Source organism: Lynx canadensis, chromosome D1, assembly GCF_007474595.2.
Source record: "Lynx canadensis isolate LIC74 chromosome D1, mLynCan4.pri.v2, whole genome shotgun sequence".
NCBI lineage: Eukaryota > Metazoa > Chordata > Mammalia > Carnivora > Felidae > Lynx > Lynx canadensis.
This window is the reverse complement of record NC_044312.2, coordinates 58074540-58086592: the sequence shown is the minus strand read 5'-3', so window position 1 is coordinate 58086592 and position 12053 is coordinate 58074540. Positions and strand designations below refer to the sequence as shown.

Sequence of the window (12053 nt, the reverse complement as noted above, 5' to 3'; positions counted from 1 at the left end):
AACTTCTCATGAGATGTCAGTGAATCTTTATAGTCTGAGTTAAGATCTTATAAAACAGGGCTAAATTATACATAACTTGCTGATTTGTATACCTTCCACAATGTTCAATTGATACACATAATTTATAGATATCCACAGGAATTCTTAATGCCTCATCAAATTTCTCAGTACTGGATATTTATTGTTTTATACTCTTTCTACTCTAAATACCAAGAAGTCTTGGGGCGCCTGGGTGGCTCAGTCGGTTAAGCGGCCGACTTTGGCTCAGGTCACGATCTCGCGGTCTGTGAGTTCGAGCCCCGCGTCGGGCTCTGTGCTGACAGTTCAGAGCCTGGAGCCTGTTTCAGATTCTGTGTCTCCCTCTCTCTGACCCTCCCCTGTTCATGCTCTGTCTCTCTCTGTCTCAAAAATAAATAAACGTTAAAAAAAAAAAGTTTAAATACCAAGAAGTCTTTTCTTAGGAAGAGATAAATCTCTTCCCATTATCCCCAAAAGCATAGGTTTTGTTATATATTTTGTTACATATAAAATTAAACCAGATTTATGTTTGATAAACTGACACATAAAATCACCATTACAGTATTCATAGTGACTGCTTATAAATGTCAACAGTCATCATAAAGCCTATAAAGTTTATTGTTAGATTTATAAAATGAAATGCAGATTGATTCAAGATGAAAAAATAGAGTGCTGATTGCTAAAAAGCTCTTTGTTAAAAAATTAGGGGTCAAAAAAATTTTTTTCGAAGTAGCTCTTTGTTGCATTAGGATGTGCTATAATGAGCAAGATTCCAAACACTATCAACTGTTTCCCAAACTACACCACAAAACACTTTGAACATTATTTAAGTTATACCTCACTAGCAGGATGCTTTTTAGTGACTGGCACTATAAAGCACACTTTAAGAAAGAAAAAGACACCAAGTGTGAATAACAAATGTTGTTGTTATAAGATTATTGCAAATGAATTGAGGAAGGTGACTGTCTATTCTTTTCTGATAAGATGCCGTCTCTAAATATTGCATTATTTGCAGGAAATGAGACTTCCATACCAACCTAAGATGGTAAAGCAAACTTGAAAAAGTGGCTTCAGTGTGAATATCCAGTGTTAAAGCTCCTTCCTAGAATGAATGAAAAGTTAAGGACACGTAGACATAGTTTTGTACCAGAATGGAGGGGTTTTTTTGTTTGTTTTGACAGCTTTCTTTTCTGCAAAGTTTGTGTGTAGCAGTTTTCCTATAAACTTTCTCATTAATTCAGAGCTAAACAGGAATTTCAAAGCACAGATCAAGAAGAAACCAGTGGGCTTCTGTTGTGGCAACATCAGAGTTCTGTTTTGTTGTTCAATCTGTAGTTGCTTCCTCAGTGACCATTTCAAATCGTTCTCTACTTTCATTTGCTCTGAGCCGGAAGTGAAATCAGGTTCTCCTTTCTTCTCAGAAACATCACCAAGTCTTCCGTTTGTAAATTGTTTAGAAGCATACAACATGGTAACATAACCACAAAAATCCCTGCAAACCCATTTTGTCCCTTAACATTTGCAGTGCTTTATAGACAATCATATTAACATGACTCATGACCCTCCTTGTAGTTGTTTCATCAAATGGGAAAGATTTCTCCCATCCCATTGTTCAATATTATGAGCATATCTAAAGTAGGAATTATTTCAGGATTAGGACTCCAAGGCATTATTAATGTTTAATAATAACCATGAAATATGGGGTGCCTGGGTGGCTCAGTCAGTTAAGTGTCTGACTCTTGGTTTTGGCTCAAGTCATGATCTCACGGTTTTGTGAGTTAGAGTTCCACGTGGGACCCCACACTGACAGTGTGGAGCCTGCTTGAGATTCTCTGTCTCTCCCTTCTCTCTGCCCTTCCCCAACTTGCTCGCGCATGCTCCCTCTCTCTCCTTCTCTCAAAATAAATAAATAAACTTAAAAAAATAATAACCATGAAATCTCTATGATAGTTTTTGAAGTCTTATGCTTTTGGACGGTAAAAGAAATGGGTATCTGACTTCTGGGTGGTGACTTCTAGATAATGGATCTAAAATGCTGAGCAGGGGGCACCTGGATGGCGCAGTCAGTTAAGCGTCTGACTTTGGCTCAGGTCATGATCTCACGGTTCATGGATTTGTGAGTTCCAAGTCCTGCATGGGGCTCTCTGTTGTCAGCATGGAGCCTGCTTCAGATCTTTTGTCTCCCTCTCTCTCTGCCCCTCCCCTGCTCACTCTCTCTCTCTCAAAAATAAATAAACATTAAAAAACAACAATAAAATGCCAAGCAATACTATTGCCAATGGGTTGATCTATTAGAGAAGCTGTGGAAACAAGCAATTTATAATTTTTGTGTAGAACTCTGCTTCAAGTTGTAGAATTCAAATCAGGAAGGCTTTTACAATGTAAGAGGTTCAGAAGAAAACCATAATTGGGTTGTTACTGTGATGCAGAGACAGTATTTTGTTTCTTTAAGTGCCTGATCAAAATATTTCTGCAGTCTGCACTTCTCCTTCCTAAGTGTTTTGAATCTTTTCTAATTCTGTTAAGGAAGCTGTCCAGAGACTCATGTGAGAGTTTGCCAACTTTAGGTGAAAGATTTCTCATCGTTAAAAAGGCAAGAGTTGAGTCAGATAGGAAAACAATATCTTCGTGAATCCTGTAGACAGACCCAAACTGCTTATCCTGGCAGTGTCAGCTGGATGTAGTATGGATATCAGAGCTCACACAGCTTCTTGTTCAGGACTCCTACCTTCTTCACCATGCCATGATAGGAGTATCTTTTGTAGATATAAACTACTTTTAAATTTGTTTACACAGGGTACATTCCACCATGATGAATGAAGTTGATCCAGATTTATTACTTGTCTCTTATGTGCAAAGCCCAATCAGCAATACATGGAAACATCATTCTTAACCAATGATAAGTCTCACTCAAGGACATTTGCAAGCTCAGCAACATTAGTATGCTTACCTGTTGAAAGATAATACATAGTTTCAAAGTAATCACCTAGTCATCTGGCATTCAGTTCATTATAAAACCTTCAAGAGAATGAAATTGTCATCAGAGATTGATTTATTTATTCAAAGAAATAAATCCTTTGTTATATAAACTGTGTACCACATTATAATCTACTGATCCAGAGAGTTGGGGACCTGAATCAGCGATCTTCACAGTAGTATATTCCTCAGGCAAAATTCATATCTTTATGTCATTTTTGTGATCTGACCAGTTTATATTACCTACCATATCTCTATGGGATTTTCTACTGGCTTTATTGGTAGAGGATGTGACTTTTCCCCCAAATTTCAAAAAGAAAAAATGTAGTGATCCATATTGATTCATAATATCAGTGTACTACTGTCTTTTAACGCCATGAAACTGTAGACATTCAGTCCCGGACAACTGGACAATGAAGCATAACTCTTCTCAGTTTTCAAAATGTCATCGATCATCTCAGCATAATGCAAAAATGGTATTATCTCAGTCCCACAATATCCAATAAATGGTAAAGGTACAGCATGAAACCGGCTAGAGTATAATAGCTCCTCAAAGTATTTGTACTCATCTTCCTTGACATGTTTATGTTCTATTTCTGTATCATAACTGATGGTGGACATGTAGAGGACAACCTACTTTGCACATTTTCTCTGTGAATTTTATTTATTTAAAAAAAATTTTTTTTTAACGTTTATTTATTTTTGAGACAGAGAGAGACAGAGCATGAATGGGGGAGGGTCAGAGAGAGGGAGACACAGAATCTGAAACAGGCTGCAGGCTCTGAGCCGTCAGCACAGAGCCCGACGCGGGGCTCGAACTCACGGACCGCGAGATCATGACCTGAGCTGAAGTCGGCCGCTTAACTGACTGAGCCACCCAGGCGCCCCTCTCTGTGAATTTTAAAGACCCTGTCACCTATTAGCTAGCAGCTTACTCTGTGGGCAGTATGCCTTATGTGGAGCTCTCTGTCTATGGTGTGAGGGCCCTGGGACAGCTCGGGGGAGCGTACTAGAGGCCTGGTACCTTACACTTTGGAATTTCCCAGGCTGCCTCATGGTGAAGCTCCAGACAGCTCAGCTTGGCAGAGAACAGAGAACAGTGTTAGGAGCGCATCAGAGGACCCAGTTTCTTTATTAAATTATATTTTAAGGGAAAAAAATAACTTTCAAAATCTCTTTTTTATAAATAACTCTCTAAGCCCTAATGTATTCCCATATGTGGCCATTCCTCAAATTTCAATGGAGAGATGGGAGAATGTGTTAATTTTGCTTCTCTCTATTTCAAAATGTTTGTCTTTATGACTGTTTTACTTTTAGCTTTCCCATATCCTTCCCAGAGTGAGCCCTCTCACCTATTCCCATTATTCTGTCCTCTACTGTTTTTCTCCAGGACCTTGTTTCTGTAATGTTTCTCTCGTCTTCAGTTTTTCCTTTCTTCTACTCTGTGTGTATGTGTGTGTATGTGTCTGCATGTGTAATTTGAAAGGAACCCTCAGGACTTTCTTCTACCTTGGCTTTCCCCCTCTCCTTCCTTTCTCTGCCACACTTTGCAAACAATTGGCTCTCCTCAGACTTCTCAGCCTCTGGCACAACTCTTACGTATTTGATGAATGAATAAAGGAATGATCTCACATTCATCTCATTCACTTTATGCCAGACACACACACAGCCTTCTTTCCATTCTCTGAACACGCCAGGCTTATTCCTGTAGGGCCTGTGGACTGCTTGTTTCCTTATCCTGGAACACTTCCTCGGATCTTTGCCTGGCCAGCTCGTCTCATCATCCACACACACACACACACACACACACACACACACACACACACACACATAGATATACAGACACACAGAAGTGTACCCGCACACATGCTTCTCAGAGATCACCAGTGGACTGTTTTTTAAAAATTAGTGCACTTTTAAAGTAAACTTTTTATTGAAGCATAACATACAAAACAGTGCACAAACCATAAGTGTGTAGCATGATAAACTTTCAAAAAGTGAATACCCCTATATAATGAGCACATATCTCAAGAAACAATATTATTTGTCAATGATACCTTAGTAAAACTGAAAATAATAAAATTAAAATTAAAAAAAGAAACATTATTAACACCTCACTGCCTCTGTTCACCCAAAGAATAACCACTATCTTGATTTGTTTGTCTTTTTATTTATTTATTTATTTATTTATTTATTTATTTATTTATCTATCTATCTATTTATTTATTTATTTATTTATTTAAGTAGGCTTCACATCCAGCTTTGAGCTCAACATGGGGCTTGAACCCATGACCCTGAGATCAAGACCAAGATCAGGAGTCAGATGCTTAACTGACTGAGCCACCCAGGCACCCCACTACTATCTTGATTTCTACGTATTTCAAATATTTTTTTGTCTGTTTTTAAACATCACGTAAATGGAATTATACATTATGTACTATTATGTGTCTTTTACTCAACATTGTGTTTGTGAGATTTATCCAAGGTACATGAAGCTGTAGTTAATTCTCATTGCTTTATAGTATTCCATCATATGAATATATCCAACTTATCCATTCTATTGTTGACAGGCATTTATGTTGTTTCTCGTTTTTGTCTATTACAGTAGTACTGCTGTGAACTAGGACATAACCTTTTCCACTACAGCCTTATTGAGTGCAACTTAAATACCATATAATTCACCTATTGCTAAATGTACAGTTTTATTGATTCTTAGTAAATTTATATAGCTGTACAACAATTACTACAATTCATCATCCCAAAAAGTTCTGTTGTGTCTGTTTGTAGTCATTTCCTTCTCTCATCTTCAGCCCTACATAACTGCTAATCTTTCTGTCTCTACAGTTTTGCATTTTGTAAATTTGTTTTAAAGGTTTTATTTTTAAATAATCTCTACACCCAATGTGGGGCTTGAATTTACAACCCTGAGATTAAGCGTCGCATGCTCTACTGACTGAGCCAGTCAGGTGCCCCAATTTTCTAAAATTTTCATATAAATGGGGCACCTGGGTGGCTCAGTCAGTTACGTGTCTGACTCTTGGTTTTGGCTCAGGTCATGATCACATGGTTTGTGAGATCGAGCCCCACATGGGGCTCTGCGCTGACAGCACAAACCCTGCTTGGGATTCTCTTTCTCCCTCTCTCTGCTCCTCCCCCACTCATGCTCACTCTCTCCCTCCCTCCCTCCCTCCCTCCCTCTCCCTCTCTCCCTCAAAATAAATAAATAAGCTTTAAAGTTTTCATATAAATGAGATGTAATCTTTGGTGTCTAGTTTCTTTACTTAACATGTTTTTTGAGTCTCATCATGTTGATATGTGTATCAGTAGTTTGTTCCCCTTTTACTGCTGAGTATTATTCTATTATAGTGATAATGAATGTTGTGTCTGTCCTCTCTGTTATTGTTAGGGATTTGGGATATTTACAGTTTTGGGCTATTATGAATAATATGTTACAGACATTCATGTAGAAGTCTTTTTGTGGACATACGCTTTCATTTCTCTTAGGTAAATACCTAAGAGTAGGATGACAGCTAGATCTTATGGTAGGTTTATATTTAACATTTTAAGGAACTCAAACATTTCTAAAATGGCTGTATCATAGTACAGTGTCACCAACAACGCGTGGGGAATCCAGTTTGTTTTCTACAAAGTTCACCACTTTTAGCTGACAAAGCTATAGATTTTTTCTCTCTGCCAAATCATTTCTCATATTTCATAGATAAAGAATCTGAGGCTCAGAAAGACTATGAATTTGACCTATGTCTCATAGCTACAAAGTATCACAGCTGGGATTCTAGATTTTGTTTTTGTTATAAGGTCAATAGTCATTCCATTTACATGACTTCACATGTATACTATATACTCAAGAGATTTCCACCCCTGTAAAAATAGATTATTCAGTGTTTTAGATTGCCAACAGCAAAGCTATATTTCAGGAAGGAATTTTCTTGACCTTTTAAAAAATTATTCATTTTAGAATGAGCTTGGACACTTACCTAATTAATACCATATGTAAAAATTAACTCAAAATGAATCAAAGACATAAATGTAAGGGCTAGTACTATACAACTATTAGAAAAAAAACACAAGGAAAAAGCTTTACAACATTAGATTTTTCAGTGATTTCTTGGATAAGGCACCAAAGGCACAGGTGATAAAAGAGAACATAGACAAATTGAAGCTCATGAAAATTAAAAACTTTTGTGCATTGAAGGACACAATCAACAGAGTAAAGGGCAACCTACACAATACAGAAAATATTTGCAAATCACATTATCTGGTAAGGGATTGATATCCAGAATAGATAGAGAACTCCTAAAACTCCATAACAAAAATAAGAGCCCAGTTAGAATTGGGCAAAGGGCTTGAACAGACATTTCTCCAAACAAGATATACAGATGACCAATAAGCACATGAAAAAATGTTCAACATCACTAATCATTAAGGAAATGCAAATCAAAACCGCAGTGTGATACTACCTCACATCCATTAGGATAGTTATGATTTAAAAAAAAAAAAAGGAAAATAAATGTTAGTAAGAATGTGGGAAAAATTGGAACTCTTGTACACTGTTGGTGGGAATGTAGAGTACAGCTACTGCGGAAGACAGTATGATGGTTCCTCAAATCTTAAAAATAGAATGGCCATATGATCCAGCAGTTCTACTTCTGGGGATATACACAAAACAATGGAAATCAGGGTCTTGAAAAGATATTATACATGCATGTTGCATTATTCACAATAGCCAAAAGGTAGAAGCGACCTGAGTGTCCATGAACAGGTGAATGGATAAACAAAACATGGTATATACATATAATGGAATATTATTCAGTCTTGAAAAGGAAGGAAATTCTGACACATGTTCCAACAAGGATGAACCTTGAGGACATTGTGCTGAATGAAATAAGTCAGTCACAAAAATATAAATACTATATGATTGTATGAAGTACCTGGAGTAGTCAGATTCATAGAAATAGAAAGTAGGATGACGGGGGTGCCTGGGTGGCTCAGTCAGTTGAGCATCTGACTCTTGATTTTGGCTTGGTCATGATCTTGCACACATGTCGGGCTCTTTGCTGAGCGTGGAGCCTGCTTGGAATTCTTATCTCTCTCTGCCCCTCCCCCTTCAAAACAAATAAATAAACATTAAAAAAAAAGGGTAGGATGATGGTTACAGGGAGCTGGGGGGAGAGGGAAATGGAGAGTTACATTTCGTAGGAAGACAGTTTCAGTTTTGCAAGATGAAAAATGAGTTTTGTGGGTGGATGGTTGCATAGCAGTATGAATACACTTAATACCACTGACCTGTATATTTAAAAATGCTTAAGATGGTAAATTTTATATTATGTGTATTTTTAAAAATTAACAAAAAATTCATTTATAAACCCATTTTGCAATGTCTTAGGCACTCTGCAGAGGATGAGAGATGCAATTGTAAACATGACCCCATGCATGCCTGCAAAGAATTTACAGGCTCATGGGACTGCCAGGCAGGTAAACAGTGTAACCAGGGCTGTGGGCCTCTATCAGAGGGGCACCTAAGTTTGCCATGTATGTCAGACCCAGCGTATGTCTAAGAGATAACAGAAGTGGGCAAAGCAATAAATGGTACAAGGTCTGTACCTTTGGGTCATTATCAGAAAGCTCTCTCCTAGGCAGAGCTGGAAATGGTGAGGCTGCCAATACCCAAGCGATTTGGTTCAGGGGCCAGGAAATAATTTGCTAGGAATATTATTGAGGATATTTCTATGGTGTTTAAAACACGTATCATTCTTCTCTTTTCTTACTACTGTGTCCAGGTTGAATCTTTCCAAGGAATATTGATTTTATTACCATTCTGTTCATTGAACTCTCACTGTTAGTACCCTTGCCTGGGTTTCAACAATAGCCTCATCTTACCAGAGGCCACTCCATTAATTTATTCTCTACAGTGCAGCTACTCATTCCCTCCTTAAAACACTTGAGTGGCTCCACGTTACCCAGTTACTCCAGACTCCTTAATGTGGCGTCTTGGTCAGCTCGGGCTGCCATAACAAAGTACCATAGATTGGTGGCTTAAATAACGGATTTATTTCTCATTGTTGTGGAGGCTGGCAAGTCCAAGATCAGGGTGCTAGCCAATTGGTTCCCTAGCGAGGGCCCTCTTCCTGACTTGCAGACAGCCTTCTCACCGGTGTCTGCACGTGGTGGAGAGATAGAGAGCTCTGGTCTCTCTTCCTCTTCTTATAAGTACACTAATCCCATCATGGGGTTCCCACCCTCATGACCTCATCTAATACCTATGAATTCTGGGGAGGACAAGAACATTCAGTCCATAATATGTAGCTTCTACAACATTTCAAGGTCCCTGTTTTCTTTGTCATCCCCATCTCTCTCATTGCTTACGTTTAGGTCTACAACTCAGTCGTACTGATAACTGGCAAAACTTGGATGCCCCTTGTTCTTGCTTTGTTTCTGGGCCTTAGCAGAAGCACCCTCTTTTGTTTAGATAACTCCTATTGTCCTGTAGGTGTCTTCCTTCAAGAAGCCTCCTGGACCCCAAACCAGGTCAGATGTCCTTAATCTGTGTCCCTGCTCTTCGGTGCCTTATGCATATCTCTAGTGTGGCTTTTATCACTCCATATGGCTTATTTGTCTTCCTTGCCCCACCATCCTCCACCTCAGTGAGCTCCTTGGAGGCTGGATTGGCCTTGTTTATCTCAGCACTTAGTACAATATGTGGCTTATACTGTACGTACACGGAAGGTTGTCCTTTATATTAGCATTCAGCAGTTTTGAAAGTGTCCTGACACAAATGAACTCATCCATAGAGATATGATTGTATTTCCTTACTTAACATTCGTTCCTTCTGAATAAAATGTTTCTTTAAAAAATACTACCTTTGGGGCGCCTGGGTGGCGCAGTCGGTTAAGCGTCCGACTTCAGCCAGGTCACGATCTCGCGGTCCGTGAGTTCGAGCCCCGCGTCGGGCTGTGTGCTGACTGCTCAGAGCCTGGAGCCTGTTTCCGATTCTGTGTCTCCCTCTCTCTCTGCCCCTCCCCCGTTCATGCTCTGTCTCTCTCTGTCCCAAAAATAAATAAACGTTGAAAAAAAAAAAAATACTACCTTTGGGGCGCCTGGGTGGCGCAGTCGGTTAAGCGTCCGACTTCAGCCAGGTCACAATCTCGCGCTCCGTGAGTTCGAGCCCCGCGTCAGGCTCTGGGCTGATGGCTCAGAGCCTGGAGCCTGTTTCCGATTCTGTGTCTCCCTCTCTCTCTGCCCCTCCCCCGTTCATGCTCTGTTTCTCTCTGTCCCAAAAATAAATAAACGTTGAAAAAAAAAATTAAAAAAAAAATACTACCTTTACTTACAAGATTTATATGAAGTCAGTTATCCATTATGTCACAAATGTGACTGTGTTGGGGCCCCTACTATCTCATTTTTGCCTGAAGAGTTTGAGAAAGAGCAGTTTTCCTTTTACTGACTTGATGGAGTAGGTGTCTGTGGGTGTGCAGTGGGGAATGGCTGCACAGAGCTAAGAAGCTGGCTTCCCTGTGTGAGTCTCAGATTGTGATCTGACCTTCTTATGAGATCTCATTCATGACTTCCTGGTGGCAGAGAGTGGGGTCAGGACTAGGAAGGGCATGCGTAGTGTGGTTTAGAGGAAGCTGTCTCACTCAGTCCTTACAACCACCAAATTTTAGAGCTTTAGGTCATTTGTTTCAACCTCTGCTTTTAAGAAGTGGGGAAAGAGATCTAATATTTTACCTGGGAAACTGTAGAAGATCTCCCACTAATCTTGTGTTCCTTTCTCCAAGAGTCTGGACTCAGAGGTCACTAAGGTGCTGATCCCAATCAAAATATCTTAGTAGAATTGATCCCCTCTCTCTTTTGGCAGCATCATCTGAATATCTGAATGGTTTGCTCTGGGTAGAGGATGTGTTAATGTTGCTATATAGAAATTCATGGAAGACATAGTTCCTGGCCTCTAGGAACTTACAAACTGAGACCTGGGATTTAAGAATGATTTGCACATGCCAGTCAAGTCAAAAGAAAGAGAAAAATTTAAATATAGGTTTTATTTGAAAGTCAAACCAGACATTAAATAAAAATCATTTTTATTTTTTTGCTTTTGTTTGGACTTTCCAGTTCGTATATGTTGATAATCTCTAAATTATAATTTAGATTTAGGGAAGTGCTGAGGGCAAGTGGACATTTGCTTTTTCCCAGGATGCAGGGGGGTCAGAGTGGAGAGGGAGGGATGATGTTGCTGAGCACTTCTGCAAGGTGGGGGCTTGTTATTTCCACTTCTCTGCTAGGACACTGGGGTACAAGGATTTCCGGTGGTTAGGTTGCTAGTGAGGTGGGGGAGGGGACAGAACCCAGTTCTGTCATCAGACCCACATAGGCTGCTAAGAAGCAGAAAAAGACCAACATTCTGGGTCTGCATTATCAACCTGAAAGAAGTCCAGTGAAGTTCAGAAGGAGGTCATCTGGTTCAAGCCCGCATTTTACATACAGATGGAGAAGCCAAAGCCCTAAAAAGCCTAGCAACCAGCCTGGGGAAGGCAGAAGGCAGTTGGGGCATGTGGGGCCAAAGGCCCAGCCCTGACAAACAGGGAACCTGGTGAGAAAGAGGCATTCTGTCCAAGAAAGAGGAGGCAAAAAGAAATAGCTGTTCTCATTCCCACACCCTTTATTGAATTATAATAATTTTCCAAAGAACTCTTGAGTCCTGCTACTTCAGGCTGTCAAGCCTGACATCTACCTCTTTCCCCCCAAGCCTGGCACCCTTTGAGGTGCCTCACAGTCCAGCTGGGAAGCGAGGGCTGCATGGGAGTGGGGCTTCGGTGCCTGCGTGTCATCCTCTGTCACCCCTGGGCCCCCAGCCCCTCGTTCCTTTGGTCTAGCCTCTAGACAACCTTTCAGCCTTTCAACAACTTCCCTGAAAGTTCCTTACTGTCCTGAGAAAATAGCTCCCAAGGCCTCATCCTTATATTTACACTTGTAAATATAAGAGTTCTTGCTTTTATAGAGTGCTTTTATGTCCACCTTGTCACTTGATCCTCATAACATCCTTG

At 39.8% G+C, this 12053-nt stretch overlaps 1 pseudogene; it reads right to left on the bottom strand.

The window, feature by feature from the left end:
- Positions 1-2433: 2433 nt before the first annotated feature.
- LOC115526245 lies at positions 2434-3615 on the bottom strand (annotated as a pseudogene).
- Between the last annotated feature and the right edge of the window lie 8438 nt (positions 3616-12053).